General features: G+C 40.4%; 1 protein-coding gene across 2 annotated transcripts in view; it reads right to left on the bottom strand.

The window, feature by feature from the left end:
* Positions 1-17,463, bottom strand: part of JAK1 (Janus kinase 1) — a 93,558-nt gene extending 76,095 nt beyond the window's left edge. For both annotated transcript variants that reach the window (XM_034779921.1, XM_034779922.1), the window contains exon 1: positions 17,203-17,463. The gene's annotated coding sequence lies outside the window, so the exon portion shown is untranslated. The remainder of the gene's footprint in view (positions 1-17,202) is intronic.
* Positions 17,464-17,700: the final 237 nt, after the last annotated feature.

The following is a 17,700-nucleotide window of genomic DNA, read 5'->3' as shown; positions in this document are numbered from 1 at the left end:
GAAAAATGTAGGCTTTTTTTTTTTTCGGCTGAAGAGCTCAAACTAATGGATTGTGACATCAAGACACTGAAACCATGGCAAATAAGACAGGAACAAAGTTTAATCAGACTGTTTAAAACTTAGTTTTTTTATTAGCTTTTGTTAACATCTAATTAACTAACTCACACACAGGAGAAAATTTTTCTTTGTGAAAGACTCAACCCCCTACCTGTCCACCTAAGGACTTAGGCCTTGGCTGCATTCGGGAATTCACAGCGCTGCTGTGGGAGTGCTGCTGTGGCAGCGCTGTGAAGCGCGAGTGTAGTCGCGCCGACTTTCCAAGGGGAGTAGCTTGCAGCGCTGCGAGCGAGCGTGCAGCACTGCAGGCTCTGATTACACTCGCGCTTCACAGCACTGCACTCACTGCGCTCGGGGAGAGGGGGGGCGTTTTCACACCCCTGAGCGCAGCAAGTTGCAGCACTGTACAGCACCAGTGTAGCCAAGGCCTAAGAAACTCCCACTGAATTTCTCTAGTTCTTCCAGGAGCACTTCAACAACAACAACAACAACAAAGCAGGAAAAAAACAGAACAACACAACTCCTTCCAAGCCTTCTTTATCCAGACTGAAGAAGAGAAAAAGTAGCAAATATCCAGAAAACATGATATTCCTTACTACTACTAGTTTCCCCTTTGGCCTAGATGTTGAATCAAACATAAAATTCTTTGCTTTTCTTAAAAGGGCCTGTCTACATATCCAGTTACAAGAATAAGGGCTCAATTATCCGAACTAAATACAATTCTATCTTGAAAAGTGAATACAAATAGTATTTTGAGGTCCTATTTAGTTGTGCTTTAATTACATCTATATCAAATTTGCTTAGTGTACAAAGTTAAAATCTTATTTCTAGTTATCCTCTATACAAATACTACCCTATGATCTGAGAGTCAAGCTAGATTCTCTTCTCCTTTCACATCACCAATAAAAAAAAGTTCTGGGGGCCAAATTATGCTTCATTTACACCTGTGTAGTGCTATTGGCTTTTATAGGGATTGTGTTTCTATAACAGAATATAATTGGAAGAAACCAGGACAGCCCAGGTGTACTGAGAACTTAATCTGGCTTTGCCACTTTTTTCCTTTATTACTAACAACTATGCATGAAGAAAAAAGGATCATTTATTTTTCAGATCACAGGTTGTGGGGCTGAATGCGGTTATTTGCAGATCTAGCAGTTAGAAAGAGACCTCCTTTTACCTGTAAACTAAGAAAACTTGATATGCAAATCAGTGAACCACAATCAACGCAGAGTCTCTAAAAATGGTATCATGAAAATCACCTTTTAGATTTTAAAGAATGCCAATGTTCCTATAAGTATTTCCAATCAGGCCAAATTCTTAATAAAAATGTATCACCATATAAAAGGCCTTAAAAGTCTTCTTACAACTCCTCCCCAATTATGGGGCGGGGGAGAAGGTGATTAAGGGAGCTTTAAGAGTGGAAAATCATGTAGGCTGCCTGATCCCTAAATAGCTTTTATAAAAGGGTATTTGTCCTCTCCAACAGGCATACAAATTAAAGTTACAAACTCTTATAATGAGGTTTCCCTGTACAGTACTTTGTTCCACAGATGTGCACTACAACATAAACCATCTTTGTAAGGTAAGTCTATGCAATTAAGTTCTACCAGTACTTAGCTTTTTCTTAAACTTATCTCACTGAGCCTATGTTTGGCTCATTTAGTCCTGCAATCTTATGTGAATATGTACTCAATGAGTAGTTTCACTGAAATCAACAGGAGCAAAATTATTCATATGCGTGTTTACAGAACTGGGGCCATAGTCTGAACTGTCTCATATATTTTCATTAAACAAACCCTTGCTTTTTCAGTATGAGTGAGGATTTGCATAACTTTGGAAAGCCAGTTAAGACAAAATTAAGGTAACAAAAATGCAAAACCCTCAGTCTTTTAAACTTTCAAGAGAGTATAAATGTGTATATTTTCAGTATACTCACAGGCCAGTTAGGGATCATTCACAGATAGTGTAGGGCTTGTGCCTTAAACTTGTGAAGTTACACCAAAATCCTATCTGACACTGCAATTTGTCTGCAGGGATATTTGCTGGTCCCGAACAACTCAATTATATGTTCTGAAAAGCAACTAATGCATATAGTTGTGGCTCCTTGTTAATTTTTTAAGTCTTATCAAAAAGGGGGCCAAATCTTAAAAGTTTCTTTAAACTACATCTAGTTTACCAACCAATTCTGTAAAATCAGTAATGATCTTCTGCCCATGCTTCAAACTGTATGGGCAATTAATAGTTTTAAATGGAGGGAGGAGCTTGCTAGTTAGTTCTGGTAACATGATGGGCTATGCTTTAGGGTTTTCTAAAAATAAGATCATACTGGTCCAAACTAGTAATGTTGCTAACAAATTACACATGGACTGTGAAGCAAATATAAGGTAACAGGTCCATTTTAAAAAGTAAATTAGGCAGTTCAGCTCCAATGTCTTATTGAACGCCAATAGCACATAAGCCCCTAAATGCCTGTATCATTTGAAAATGGGACTTAGACTGCTAAATCATTTATGCCTTGCAATACTGAGCTGAGCAACACCTAAATACCTGTAAAAATCTGATTCCAAGTGCCTAGCAAACCTATTTCCTCTTAATTCTTTTCCCAGAAGAGAGCAAAAAAAAATTTCTTTTTAATTCCTTTTCAAACACACTAACCTACTTCAATTAAACATCAGAAAAGACTTGCATGGTGGGGGGGGGGGAGAAGAGAGAGATCAGACCCACTTCCAGGTACTTTTTGGGTTGGGATCCCTCCTGGATACAACACCCTGAAATTTTAGATGTAAACTGCTGAAAATGTGAAGTTAACCAATTTTAAAACCCTCTGGCTGTGAAACTGATCAAATGGACCATGAATTTGGCAGGACCCTATGCATAAGGGATGAAGAAGTCCTAATAACAGCCTGGCTGCACATAAATGTAAAATATTTACCAGAGGAAAATTTAAGAATTCTATGTCATGCTATCCCTATGAAGGGAGATCCTGTCAACAGGCTGTCAGGGAAGGGATTAACACACCATTTTGTGAGAGGGAAGACCACAAGTACTGCACCTGTGTGAAGAGCTTTACCAGTTAGTAGGGCGGGGTTAGCTTTGTGGAACCAGTTCTGCCTAAGCACACAGAGTTAGAGGGTTGCAGTCTTGTCTATATAAAGAAATGCCAGATTAATTTAAGTCATGGTTTTGCAGCTATTTAGCTAAATGCAATGCAACTTTGTATGGACGTGTACATCTGTTTAAAGCTAGCATACATCAGTTCAACTTGCCTTGTTCTGAAAACTAGACTTACGTGATGTAAATGTCCACACAAAGTTTGCATAGTTAGCTAAATCAGTGCAAAACAACACCTTTAGCTAAACCAGTGCAACTTCTGTATTTAGCCCAGGACCAAGTGTAGTAATGAGGAAGGATCTTTAGGAAGAGGACTGGAGCTGATGAAAAGTACTGTATAGGGATTCCTCCACTTCTTTAGAACTTAGCTAAAGCAAGCCACACCTTTAGCTGAGGGAAGCCCTGTTGTAGCTGTATTTGATCACTAAAGAGACAGGACAGACTCAATATTTACCTTTCTGTTTCACAGTAAAGTTCACTGCAAAGGTGTATAAACTCCCCTGCCCCTTCTTGTTCTAACCACCCTGTCATACATTGTGTATTTATTGTCAAATAGCTATGGAACCATTTTAATTGCACATATAGTGCCAGATGTCTTACAGACAAGCATGAAGGCAAAACAAAGATAACTGAATGAGAGAGCTTACAGTGTAAATCATGGTGGTGTATATTACTCCTGGGAGCATTCTGCACCAAAAAATTAAAAATTCTGCACACTATTTTAAAATTCTGCAAATTTTGTCAAAATAACACTACATAATCACACCACCTTCCATTATTTCAAAATAGCTGTCGGCAAGTATGTCCGTAACAATACGGACACACACATTTCCCCAGGAGTATAGAGGAACTGGGTTGTTGTAGGGGTTTCTTTAACTGTTTCTCTGTCCCCTTCCTCCACCAGAGCCCAGCCGGGTGGGCCAGACACCTGTAACCCCTCCCCCATGAGCCCACCTATGGTGACCCCCAAACCAATACACCCAAAAAGAAAAACCCTCCCCAGAGCCCAACAGCAGCCCCCCAGTCCAGATACCTGCACCCTCCCCTCCCGCCCCAGAGCCCAGCTGGAGCAGGGGGGCCTTGCCCAGATACCATCCTCTCCCTTCCCCCCTGCACTGCAGGGGGCAGGGGGAGAAATTCTGCATGCACATTAATTTCTGCAAAATTCTGCATTGCACAGTGGTGCCGAATTCCCCCAAGAGTAGTATATTTATTCCTCTCAAAGGACATCCAAGTTCAAATTTGCTTTGTCAAGAGACTTTTTTCAAATTGCCAAAACAAAAGAAGTCAAACTGTGTTCCACTGTCTCTTGGTATATAAACACAAGCAGATTCACTAACTGGAATATACAGGAGCATTTTATTGATCTATGAACCAAAACAGAATTTTCCTCTTTCTAAGTGTATTGGCTCAGCAGTAGCAACAGGAGCAAAAATTCCTCTTTGTCAATAAACAGATATGACCCTAAGGCAAACAGGGATCAGAGAGATGTTGAATAGGAATATGTTGGGTTTTAGTGTCATTTTTCTGACCACAGCCGCACTTTCTGGAAGACGTGAACTTCGAGTATCCTCTAGTGTCGAGATTTTTTTTAGATATTAAGAGACTTTCTAAAAAAAAAAATCAATATTTAATTTTTAAAAGTCAAATAAAAGGCAATTAAGCCATCCTTTGTCTGCGGGAGTCAGGGATTTTTGTCTTAGAGATTTAGTTATGAAGGCCATGAAGTCATAAGATCACATCAGAAGAATCTGAGTCCATTAGGAATGTAAACCACTCTAATGGAACTCCTCATCACAGGGAGGGAGGGGAAGAAGTGTCATGCTATAGTTCTAGAACCATAGGTATATTTTTAACAATAAAATCAAATGCTTATACCTATGTTACTCCATCTACAATCCTCAGGACACCATACCAGGACAAAAAATGCAACAGAGAAAGTGGAGAAGTTGGGAAGGCTTATATGTTGAGTGAGAGTTAGAGAACAAGTTGTTGTCCACGGGAACGATCATGGAACGAGTGTTTCTAGTGGGGTTCTGCAGAGAGCGGTACTAGGTCTGATGCTATTCAACACTTTCATCAGTGATTGGGAAATAAATATACAAACTGCTGATAAAACTTTGCAGATGACAGACTGGTGGAATGGTAAATGAGGACAGGGTAATCATACCTTGATAAGTAAGGCTCATGCAAAAAAAAAAATGCATTTTAATACAACCAAATGCAAAGTTAGACACCTAGGTAAGAACAAGGAATGCAGGCCATAGCTACAGAATGCTGAAATAGCCTCTCATTCCTGACATAGTTCAGTATTTCTACCACTTCCTGAGTAAACATGAAAGACAAGGAGCATGTACAAAATGTATAACTTGGATTGAACAAATGCCTGCCTATAATCATAGCTGATTCAAATATATTTGACGGTTGAGTTTTCCTTTTTCTCATCGTGTAAGAGGCAATCCGCTTGAGTAAAGGCATATGCCAGAGAAACTATTACAGTGTAAGTGGCTACATGACACGTATGTGGCTTGGCAACACTGCGCAAACAGCAAACAGTGCAAACAAACAGACCTCAATATGAAGCAATCCAGCATCACGTAAAAGGGGACACATCTAGCTTAAGCACCTGACTAATGCCTAGTAAACAACTATGTCTTAGTCCAAATAAACGTTTTCAGTATGATCTTAAACTCTGCTGAAAAGGGGAAACTGGCCATAAGTGACTGATGGATGCCAAGCAACAGCAAGTTGTTAGAATCATACAGGTGCCCAAGTTCTTGAGTTGCTATTTTAGTTTTATTGTGTTTCTATGTGCTGCAAAATGTCTCTAAAAATGTGAGACTAAACCAGTTAGTCCTGTGAGTTTCACCTTCTTACAAACTCTGCACAGAGTCTAGGTTTGAATATCAAGACAAGCTAACTCAAAGGAAACAAAAGTTAAATTTTAAAGTGTCAAATCTGTCTCAAATGACTTTTTCAATCACAAATCCATTTGTTCCACATTGACAAAACTGGATATGGATTTTCAAAAGTTCCATCCGGGAGGATGTACCAACACCACATCACTATTTCCCTGAAGGATACTTAAAATTAGAATTACTAGCCGTGAAGAAACTGAGGCAGCAAATGTCAATAATGAAACAATTTTGTGTACATGGTCTTAATTCTCACCTATGGTCCCATATATGCCTTTATGGAAAGTAAGTAACAGTACGTAACCATGGCATGTTATGCAACAAGCTGTAGAACTACAGATTTATCAATCACTTATTAAGATGAGTTAAGGGAAAGATTTGGATCTTAATCCTCTGGTTAGTAAACACTGAAATGATAATTTCCAGGCCTGCACTTGAGCACACAACCAAATTTTATAAACAGATGATTATTATAACATTCATAATTGGCTGAAAAGCTATGAATAACCATTTAAAGGTAACAAGCAAAGGGAGAGAAAAAGTGGTGTTTTTGTTTTGTTTTGTTTTGTTTTTTAAAGCAAGCCCTGACACACGCTTTCTCTAGCAACACTACATTATTTTCCTACAGTTTCCCCCAAATTGCTATGATGTCACAGTTCAGGGCAACTGTAACACTACAGCATCCACCTTGTCACTGTGGTTGTTACCATGCATGGGAGGTAGCCACAGTGGAAAAATCTTAGTGGGGGGGAGGAAAAAGGCCTTTGGTGACTATGGAACTAGTGAAACTGACCAACAGGCAAGAAAGTACAAACTAAGCGAGTAGAAAGATCTTTTAGTCAAGACTGTTTAAAACTTTGATACCTACTGAGTATTGAACTGCCAATATTAGGTTGGCATAATTACAACACTCAGGAGTGTGAAAAATCCACACCTGGCGCGAGGTAGTTAAAATGACCCAAGTCCCCATGCAGACTGCACTAGGTTAATGGAAGAATTTGTCCATCAACTTAGTTACCGCCTCTCGGGGAGGTGGATGACCTATGCCGACGTAGTGTCTACACTCAAGCACTGCAGCATTGTAGCTGAGCCCCTGTAGCATTTCAAGCATAGACAAGTTCCAAGTCTCAGAGGGTTTATCTACACGGCAAGCAGTATCCCGCAGCAGCAAGACTCAGGCTCACGCTATAGCACTAAAATAGGTGTTTAAATGTTTGGTTTGGGCTTGGCTGCTGAAGCCCATCCCCCTCCTTAGGCTTCAGAGCCTGAGCTCTAGTCCAAACCCAAATGTCTACACAGCTATTTTTAGTGCCATACTGTGAGCCTGTGTCCGCAGACCCAGGTTCTGAGGCTAGATAGCAAGCAGGACCCTGCAGCAGCGAGATGTATCCCAAGAAGCCCAGCTGTCAGATCTGAAACGTCAAAGGTTATGTAGAGGTATTTAGTTTCAGTCCTTCTATCCTACTCTGCTGTATCCAACTCAAGACAGGTGAAATAAAATAAGCTTAGCCAGAGAACTTTAGTGTGAGAGAAAATCAGCACAACCAACCCAATAGCTCACGCCAACTCTTGGTTTTAGGTAGTGGGAGAAGAGAGCTGGGAAGTACACTGCTGTTATAGGCATCCTTATATCACCTGCTCAGGTTAGGTTTCAGGATAACAAAGCATAGACGCTGACTCCGTGAGTGCTCCGAGGCTGGAGCACACACAGAAAAAAAAACTAGTGGGTACTCAGCACCCACCAGATCAGTTGTTCAGCAGCTCCTTCCTCTTCTCTGCCCCCCCCCTCACCCCCGCTCCTCCTGGAGGGACGGGAAGAGGCAGAGCGAAGGGGGAGTGTGCTCAGAGGAGGGGGTGGAGCTGGGGTGGGAAAAGGCTGGGTGGGGGAGGAGCAAGCGCAAGAAAAGGCGGGGCTAGGGTGGGGTCTGGGGGGGCGGAGCAAGGTGGAGTACCTCGGGGGTGGGGGGAGGGCTGAAAGTCAGCACCTGTGTCACAAGGAATCTAAAATATTAACTGTTTAAGAATTACCACACAGTAGCAAGGGCACTTTTTTTTTTATTTCAAATTAAAATACAAATCAACTTTCTATTCCTTTTTTGCAAGAGGATGAGTCTGATTCATCCTATGTGAATTAATCAAAAAACAATACAATTACAGTGGGACAGAGATTGTTTTCCTGTTTGCTACAGTGGAAATGGGTATGGGTTCATTCTAAGTATTTCCAGCTAATAAAAGTGACGCAGTTCGAAAAATATAGTTTCACTTGGAACACTAGCAAGTTAGTTTTCACCAATTTGGATGATGATTAATAGAGGATGATGATTAATGACTACCACTAATAACTAATTTTAATAAAAGATCTCAATTCCCTGTAAATTCCTACTATGCCAGTTGTCACAATGGGTGAACAATTGGTACTACCCTCTACAATCCCAAATGCCATTCATTCTCAGAATATTTCTCAGAATGGTTCTGCTAAAGTGATCTACAATGAAAAGGTAGTGATACTTCAGTTGTCATTAGGGTTCAGAGTCACTAATCCATTTGTATAACAGTAGCTGTTAGAGGCTACAACAGTTCAGGGTTCTACTGTAGTAGACACTGTACAAACATGTATAGAGCTCTACCAAATTAATGGCCATGAAAAACGCACCACGGACCATGAAATCTGTTTTTTACCCTATTCTACACAAATTTCATGGGGAAGGGACCAGATTTCATGGGGAGACTAGCATTTCTCAAATTGGGGGTCCTGACTCAAAAGGGTGTTGCAAGGGGGTCACATGGTTTTATGGGGGGGGTCGCAGTATTGCCACCCTTACTTCGCTGCTTCAGAGCTGGGCAGCTGGAAAGCGGCAGTTGTTGGCCAGGTGCTCAACTCTGGAGGCAGCAGCGCAGAAGTAAGGGTAGCAGTACTGCAACCCTCCCTACAATAACCTTGCAAACCCCCACCCATTCCTTTTTGGGTCAGGACCCCTACAATTACAACACTGAAATCTCAGATTTAAATAGCTGAAATAATGAAATTTACTATTTTTAAAATTCTATGAACGTGAAATTGGTAGGGCCAAAATATAGTATTAGACAGTCCCTGCCCCTAAGAGCTTCCCAGTGTTAAAGCTCCCAGTGGGAGCTTTTCAACATCAATTACGGTCAAGCACCTAGCTCCCACTGGAAACAAATACACGAGAAAGGTGCCTAAGGCCTGTCAGATAGTCAGAATGCAAGGAGAAACAGGCACAGAGAAGTGACTTGCCCAAGGTCAGACAGCAGATAAGTTGCAGAGCCAAGATCAGAACACAGGTCTTTCGACTCCCCCTCCAAGAATTAACACCCCATTGGTAAGCAGAGGATGCAGTATACACCTGTTTCAGGTGTTTCAGTCAGTATGCAGACTCAGGGAGACCAGAACTACATCTGTTCATATTCTTAAGCTTAGTTAGAAATTTAACTTAAATAGGTCAGAAGCCAGACACATGTCAGTATGACATACCATTGAGTACTGGACAAGCCAAGTCCAACAGCTGACACGTCCCTCCCCTTTAAGTAAATCACCACATTAAAGTGAGTAAGATTCCAAATACTTAAAGCACAAAGCTATCAACTATCAGTACCTGTTGCGGTTTTGTTAGCCTGCTATGGAGTATTACTTGTTTAACACCTAGTTAACATTTGGCTGTTCTTGCTATTTTTTGGCGCTCAGCAGCAGTACAGCTGGATTAGAACTGTGACCTGTTATTCTGGATCACTGGGGCTTCTCTGTTACTCACTTTTGCTAAAAATCCTCATCTCTCGTATCAACATGGAAAAACTAATATCCAGTTAGGTGAAAGAAAATATAATGTTCTTATCCTTCAATGGGCATTAGAGTTACCAGATCCTGTGTAAACATTCCCTTTGAATCTAAGGGCCAGTTTCAAATATGTTCCTATCAAATAAAAAACTGCAGTCAGTACCCACTCATTTGTTGTCACTGACTTCTCAACCACTTCTTAGAACATCAGGGTTGGAAGGGACCTCAGGAGGTCATCTAGTCCAACCCCCTGCTCAAAGCAGGACCAATTCCCAACTAAATCATCTCAGCCAGGGCTTTGTCGAGCCTGATCTTAAAAACCTCTAAGGAAGGAGATTCCACCACTTCCTCCCTTAGTTCAGCATAACTTGAACTTTGTCTGTTAACTCGATCCTATAACTTCCCACCCTTTCCTTTCCCCCATTTTATCTGCAGAAAAATGAACAGTCCAGCAAAAGACACCTATTAAAAAGATTAACAAGTGTTAACAGATTACTTATGATACAACTCCTATGAATAAAGAGATGTATATTCATGTCAATGTTGGCATCCAAAATATCCAGACAAGTGCCAACTGTGACAAAAACAAGCTATAAAGAGGATGACAAAAGCAAGATATGAAAAGTCTCATTTTTGTATTGCTCTAAATGGAATTTGTTCTTCCAATTATTTCTTCCAGCTTACTATTTTTTTTTCTATTAGTTATTTATTAGATAGCTTACTACCCTACTTAACCAATCAGAGAAAGCATGCTATGTGAAACACCATTTACTTATCTGGTGAACTTCTGTAAAGCACTCAGAGATTTTGATGAGAAGCAAGGAATGAATGTCTTGATAAATTCCTTAGAAATCCATCTGGCCTCTGAGGGACACAGTCCTCTTGAAAACCAGTAATTCCCTCCTGCAAACCTGCCTATGAGACACCCTGTCAATCTGTGATTTTTTTTTTGTCACTTTCCTAGTTATTCTACAAAATTCTCCTAGTCTGTGAAAGACTCATATAAATGGACAAACAAAAGGAAATGTTGAAAGTGACCATACAAAAACTACTGTCAAAACCACAAAGTAATTTAATGGAATAATTTTTCATGTCTAATAATTGTAGGTATTGTAACAGCAAGTTTAAAAATAAGTGTGTGTGTGGGGTTGGTTGGTTTGTTTGTTTTGTTTTTGTTTTTTTTAAATCTTGTCACTTTAGGACTATTTTACTCCTGAGTTCTCAAAATCCTACCTCTTGAGGTTCAGATACCTCTTCTTTTATTTGTTCTATTCTCCTAGTAAGATGGATTTTTGGTATCCTTCAGCCCTTTAAAAAGCTTTATTGCTGAACAGAGCAAGCAGAAAGCATTATAACTGTCTGAATCATATGTTCAAAACACTGAAAGCACTTTGCTATAAATGCAGCAAGTGTTTGTTTGCTATTACCCAGACCTGAAAAATCTTAACTGCATCCTGAGTACTCTAGAGATTTTATGGTTGTGTTTACATCCTGAATATACCAAGGATTTTATTATTGCATTAAAGCTTATATTGTTCCTGTAAGGAACTGCAACTTTTGGAGAGGAAAGGGAAGAGAAGCTCAAATGCTGCCAATTTATCATTCAAAAGATTATCTTCTCCTCCACATGCATACAGCTCCTTAATACTGACGGGCAAATATGCTTCCAACTGTTCATTAACTTCCAATAGATGAGAGATGGGGCCAGAACCAAGACCATGGGTCCAAACTCCTTTGAGATCAGCATCTAAACTTTGCAGTATAGGCTCCTTCTATAAACTAAAAGAGTTAGTTTATAAACCTGCTTTTTAGGCTTCATGAAGAATACCAGTAAGCTAAGACCTATTTTGTCATGTTTTCAGTGTAAAATATGTTTATCTTCTCCAGCTCAGGCTGGATGTACGATCAAACTCTGATCCTTACTTAAAGATACAAATTTCTTGCCCCTCTGTATATTTTTTTACCTGCACTTATCAAAATAATCTAAACACCTTGCTGTTTAGAAAAATTCAGAATAAACTCTGAGGTAGGATGTCTGAGGACTCTCTTATGGAGTTTCTCCAAGATTCTGTGGAAGCGGTGGGGAGGTAATACTATCACCAATAAGCTGGAGAGCCCACCCTCAAACTTGGCAGATCCCCAAAGACCTGCATGGATTCTAGAGGATTTGGTTCAACACTGGATCTGACCCATGGCACCCTTCATGCATCGCCACCAAACTGTGGCAGCATGGTGATCCAGAAATCCCTTTGGATTGCTCTGAGGAAAAAAGAATACAGCTTAAAAGGGTAGGTAGGGGGATATGTGCATCCCTCCTACTCTTCCCTCTGTGTAGACCTCTGATTCCAGAATCTCCCTATAAGGTCTTGAAGAGAGTATTATGGTGGTGGCTTATACTTCCACACAGGAAGGGGGAAGCCTGCACATGGATTTGAGAGGGATCCAGGCACTGGCTTGCAACACTATAAAATGCACTAACATTTCTATATCTTTTACAAATTACTGTTGATCACAGCACAAACAGTCTTTGTGAAAGTACCCTTCCCAATAAGTATCTTCACTCAACCAATAAAGAACCCTGTGTAACTTTCATTCATCCTAGCTGTGTGGAAAATACTTCCAATGGTAAAAGTACAAGAGTATTAGAAATCTTATTGTGGATTTCACCTTTCTGAAGTAAACATAAGGAGACTAATAAAACAAGGATTGGTTTGACTTCAAAGTTCTGTCACCTCTTTTCATAACATGTCAAGAAAAATTCCCAATAAAGGCTTTGTTTTTCATTTTGCAATTTAGACACAAGTTTGTTTTCCTATTATATATGTGATGTGGCTTTTACTTCCTGCATTTTAGCACTATTTTAATAAAGACCATAAACAAGTTAATTTGGAAATACTCAACTGTTCCAAAAATCTGTTAATATTCCTAATTTCAGAATCAGATTGTCTTTTAGAACCATATTTTAATATGAATCCTCTTTAAAAGTAACTAATATCTTATTCTTTGAATACTGAGATTTCTTAAATTTAATGAAATTAGAGATTCTTTCCAGTTTTAAACACATTTATATTCTTCAGTAAGTAATTTAAACTGTTTAATACTTTGATTATTTAAGCACAGTATAGTAAGTGTTGTGGTTTTTTTGTTTGTTTTTCCCTAAACCCTCCTAACAAAAACTCTGATGTTTGTGGACTTGCTCTGTACAAGATTAGCAAATTCTTCTTACTGGAATTAGATGAAATGCTTTGCAACAGGGTGGATAAAAATCAATGAATTTTTTTTAAATCAAAAATTGATTTTTTTTATTTAAATTGGATTTTTTTATAATTTTTTTCCTCAAAAAGCAATCTAAAGATACATTATAGCTCAAAGATATCTCATCATGGAATAGGGATTATAAATTCTAATTCTATAGTATGAGACAATATATTCATGTAATGTTTAAGAAAAATTTTGTAAATCAGTTCCAATAGTTCGTAGATTAGGGACCCAATCTTAAGTGGTTCCACAGGCTTCTGTATAGATTATTTAGATTAATCTTTCTACTACCCAATGGGACTCAGTGCTCAGTCTAGAAGATACCATCAGAGATGCTTAGTTTTGCAGTTCTCAAACTGTGGATTTGTGTCTCCAGAGGTAACATGTTTGTTAACAGCAAAAATGTTTTTAATATATAGAGGTGAGAAACAACAGACCTCAACTCTATTGTCCCTCTGCAAATTTGTGTACACAGAGTCAATCCCTTACCTCTCTCTAAAAGTTCAATGAATAGAAGATTGTTGGGGGCAGAATAGATCTGGACAAGGAGAACAAGTCTGGAGGTAAATGTGAGAAGCGAGGGACATATGCTTGTTTTGTTAAAATATTATATATTTGCTGTTGAAGAAAACAATCCAGAATACTTAATGTTGTTGTTTTAGTTAAATAAAACAATTTATAAATAGGATATCTCCATTAATTTTATCTCCTAGAACTGGAAGGGACCTTGAAAGGTCATCAAGTCCAGCCCCCTGCCTTCACTAGCAGGACCAAGTACTGATTTTTTTGCCCCAACTCCCTAAGTGGCCCCCTCAAGGATTGAACTCACAATGCTGGGTCTAGCAGACCAATGCTTTAACCACTGAGCTATCCCCCCAATTTTAATTTAAATGTCTGTCTGGTTATGTTGTTCTCCTAATACAGCATGGCAAGAAAATCCTCCAAAATTAATGATTAACCTGTTGAATTGAAGATAGTTCACCTCCCAATGACTTCATAAATATCTGCTTTAAAATGAAATAACCAAACAATCATTCATTTTCTGATATAGCTGTAAAACTAATCTGAAAAGTTTTCAAAATAAAACACCGTTTAAAAAAGTATAGTGTGTACCTTCTAAAAATGAAACCTACATCTATCTCTGAGTTGTGAAGATATGTATTAAGGTTGTAACAACCAACAAGAATGCAATTTTATGTAGAAATTCATGATTAAATTGAGTTTTCCTAACTAGTGATTTAAATCATGATTTAAATCAATTTCATTAAATCAAATCCACCCTGCTTGCAAGTATTGTGAATCCCAACTGGAAAGTAGATGGCATTTGCAAAATAAAAAAAAAAAAACTGTGGGAATATGTGTGCAAATGATATTTTAATATTCCACATTTGATACCAGTCTAATCTCGTTTATGACACAAGAACCATAAATTCTTTTTCTAATCTTCCAAAGTTATTTGAATGAATGTACTGCTCCAGACTAGGTAATCTGCTTTGTATTTATTGGCACCTGCCATATAGTACAAACTGAGCTCAAGGTGCAATTTCCTGCACACTTAAAAGTGTGTGGAGGAAGTGCCTACCACTCCCCATATATGGTCACAATAGAACTTAGTGCACATTGTACACTAGTGATTAAGCAGCATCTAAGATATGTCATGGTACTCAGCCAGAGTCAGGGAACTTGTACTTTGATTTTGCCCCAAAACAGAAGAGCCTGTATGAAGTCTCTTGTACAGAAAATGTAACTTGTCCAAGCAAGCCTCTGGAGTTAAAATTACAAAAAAAGTTGAAAAACTCAGTCAAAATACCTGGTGAAATGTAATACATAGCTCAGTGTAAACCCAATTCTTGGTTGTAGATTGAGTAATAAGGGGATTCAGTCCTGCATAGCTTATAGATACCTTGAAATAGTTCTTCAGGCATTGTAAATGTGGAGGATACAACCAAACACCCAATTTTTCAAATAAAGGATTCTAATGTACGCTTAAACCTTCATAAGATTGGTGCTATTTGTAACCAGACTGAGTTTAAGCATTTTTCATATTGAAAGACAGCTATGTAGTCTCTGTTCTAATCCCCATCTACTTAAGCATGGGGATTGACATATTTTACAATTAATCATTTTCTACGTCTATAGTCTACTACTAGACCCTTAGTACATGTATTTTTAAAATAGTCCCCTCCTAACTTGACTATAGTCTTTATACTGCTAAAATTGATAGTTCATTCTGTTAGATGTTTGGGATGCAGGTACGTGGATGCGGCTGAAGATCAGATATGACGTGCCAGTTAGGCAACTCAGCCATTCTGTCTCAATGCTTGCCCAAAAAGAGCTAATTCAGACACTTTATAGTTACTGTCTTTAAAATACACAATAAAATAGAGATTATGAAGAGTGCCCGGAGAGACCATCTTCTCTTTAACCAAAAAAAGGTACACTGGCAGTGACAATGCTAACTAGGACCCAATCCTGCAAACATTTTGTAATAGGATTTGCCAGATCTGGCCCTTAGTCTGCATAGGTCAAACCAAAACTAAGAGTAATTAGTTGTGGAAGACTTGTGATCTTGAAATTAGTTAATGTGGGTCCTTTCTGGTTTGTGCATCTCCACCAAGAAATTCTTGCATTTGTAAAATTCTACTCCAGCTCGCATCAACAGGCATTTTTATCTTTTTCATAGCTTTGTTTCAGCTAACAGATTTTTTAAAAATTCTTTTAAAAAAATATTCAGCTATTGCACTATAAATTCACCTAATCTAAATTAACTTTCAAGTGTAGACAAGCCCTGAGTATCACAAGGGACAGGTTTTGTGAGCAAAAAGGTGCCATTTTTTACACATCTTTCCTAGTACTAAGGAGCACTTATCAAGATTGCACTATTTTGTATCTTCCAATGACACTAACCATGCTGATACTTCTGCAAGATATAACTTTGCTCTTTAGTGTAATGATTTGATTGGTCCTATGGGCTGAGGAGATAAACTGTTTTCTTAAATGGAATTTCAACACTTTCAACTATCACAACCTGTAACACGAAGTAGCAAATTTAACAGGTTTTTCTAACATCAATACACATGGCATCAAACAGAAAATTAACTGAGTATGAAGGGTGTAAACATCTCTGAGATGGGAAAACTTGGGTATTGTCAACACTACCAAGATTCCTGCCCACAAGAGTTTGGAGATATAGACCTTAATAGGTTGCATTCTTATCTAAACTTCTCAACTAAATGTTACTTTTTAGGGTGCCTTTACAGTCAGTCAAGCGTTGAGCCCCTTGTGAGCTTCTACCTGGACCACACCTATTCCTTTCTGCAAAGGACAGTTCCTTTTTCCTACTTCATGCCTAACGTTGCAACTTGTATACTTCCTTATTCCGATGCATCCTGCACTTATTACGATGGCTTGTCTTCCAAGTCAATATTTCGCACAAGTTACAGCTTACTTGCCCCTCCAACCACCCACAATGTTCCCTAAAGTACACATCTGCAGGTATCACATCTAGTCCAGATCAACTGCATTAAGACGAATAACTGCAATAAGTACCGAACATCCAGCACTAATTATCCCTATATGTTTACGCATATCACACAGAAGTGGGGCAGGGGCGAAGTCTGATCCTTCTCGCTGCATTCTGGTTACTGGGATGTGTGAAAACTAGCCCGACTAAGAGGTTGGGTGGGGGGGAAGCTTGCCTCAAATACAACCGCCTGGAGAACACAGGATGTGCTTGCATGATATAAACAGGATGTCAGCCATATCGCTTCTGGCTGGGCTGTGAAAATCCAAATTGCACAGGCAGCTTTTTTTTTAGGGAGTGGGAGATATTTAACTCTTGATCTCCCAGCTGAAAGTCAAGGCCACACCAAAGCCCCCTGCCACCCAGCGCAGCCCCACTCCTGCGCCCCCCGCTCTGCGGACCCCTAACTGGAGGCTCGCTCTGTCCTGGGAACCCCCCTACGCCGCCCTGCCTGGGCCCCCAGGGGCAGCCCGCGCCATGGGGCAGCGAGCGCGGCCCGGGGGGCGCCCGGCCTCAGTCGCGCTCCGAGTCCCGGGCTCACTCACCGCTTCCGCGTGCGGCTTCCAGGCGGCGGCGGCGACGACGGGAGAGTGAGGGGGGAGCCCGGCCGCCCCGCTTCGCTCACTCGCTGCCCCGCATGGCCCCGGGCCCGAGGGGCTCCCTGTGCGCGCGCGGGGCGCCCCGGGGACGTCGGCGCGCGAGGCGAGTCAGGCAGGCGAGGGGAAGATCGAGCAGCGCTGGCTCCGCGGCACCCTCGTCTCCTCCTGGCTCGGCGCAGACAGTTCCCCTCAGTCCCAGGCTGTCCCGTGGGGGCCTGCGCATGCGCACGGCGTGTCCCCGCTGCCTTAAGGTGGACTGATCTTTTCCGCCTGTCCCCCCCGTCCCTTGTCACTTTCAGCCGGGGAAAGACCCTCGGCCTCCACGCTCAGCCTGTGGGGAGGGACCCCCCGCCAGGATCGCCCGCTGCGAGGAGGGGCGGAGCCCGGAGCCCCAGCCGGGCCACTCCCGCAGGTGGCGGTCCCCTGGCTGTCCGGCTTTCGGGT

This window comes from Trachemys scripta, chromosome 8 (genome assembly GCF_013100865.1).
Source record: "Trachemys scripta elegans isolate TJP31775 chromosome 8, CAS_Tse_1.0, whole genome shotgun sequence".
NCBI classification, from domain to species: Eukaryota; Metazoa; Chordata; order Testudines; family Emydidae; genus Trachemys; species Trachemys scripta.
This window is presented reverse-complemented; position numbering and strand designations above follow the sequence as displayed.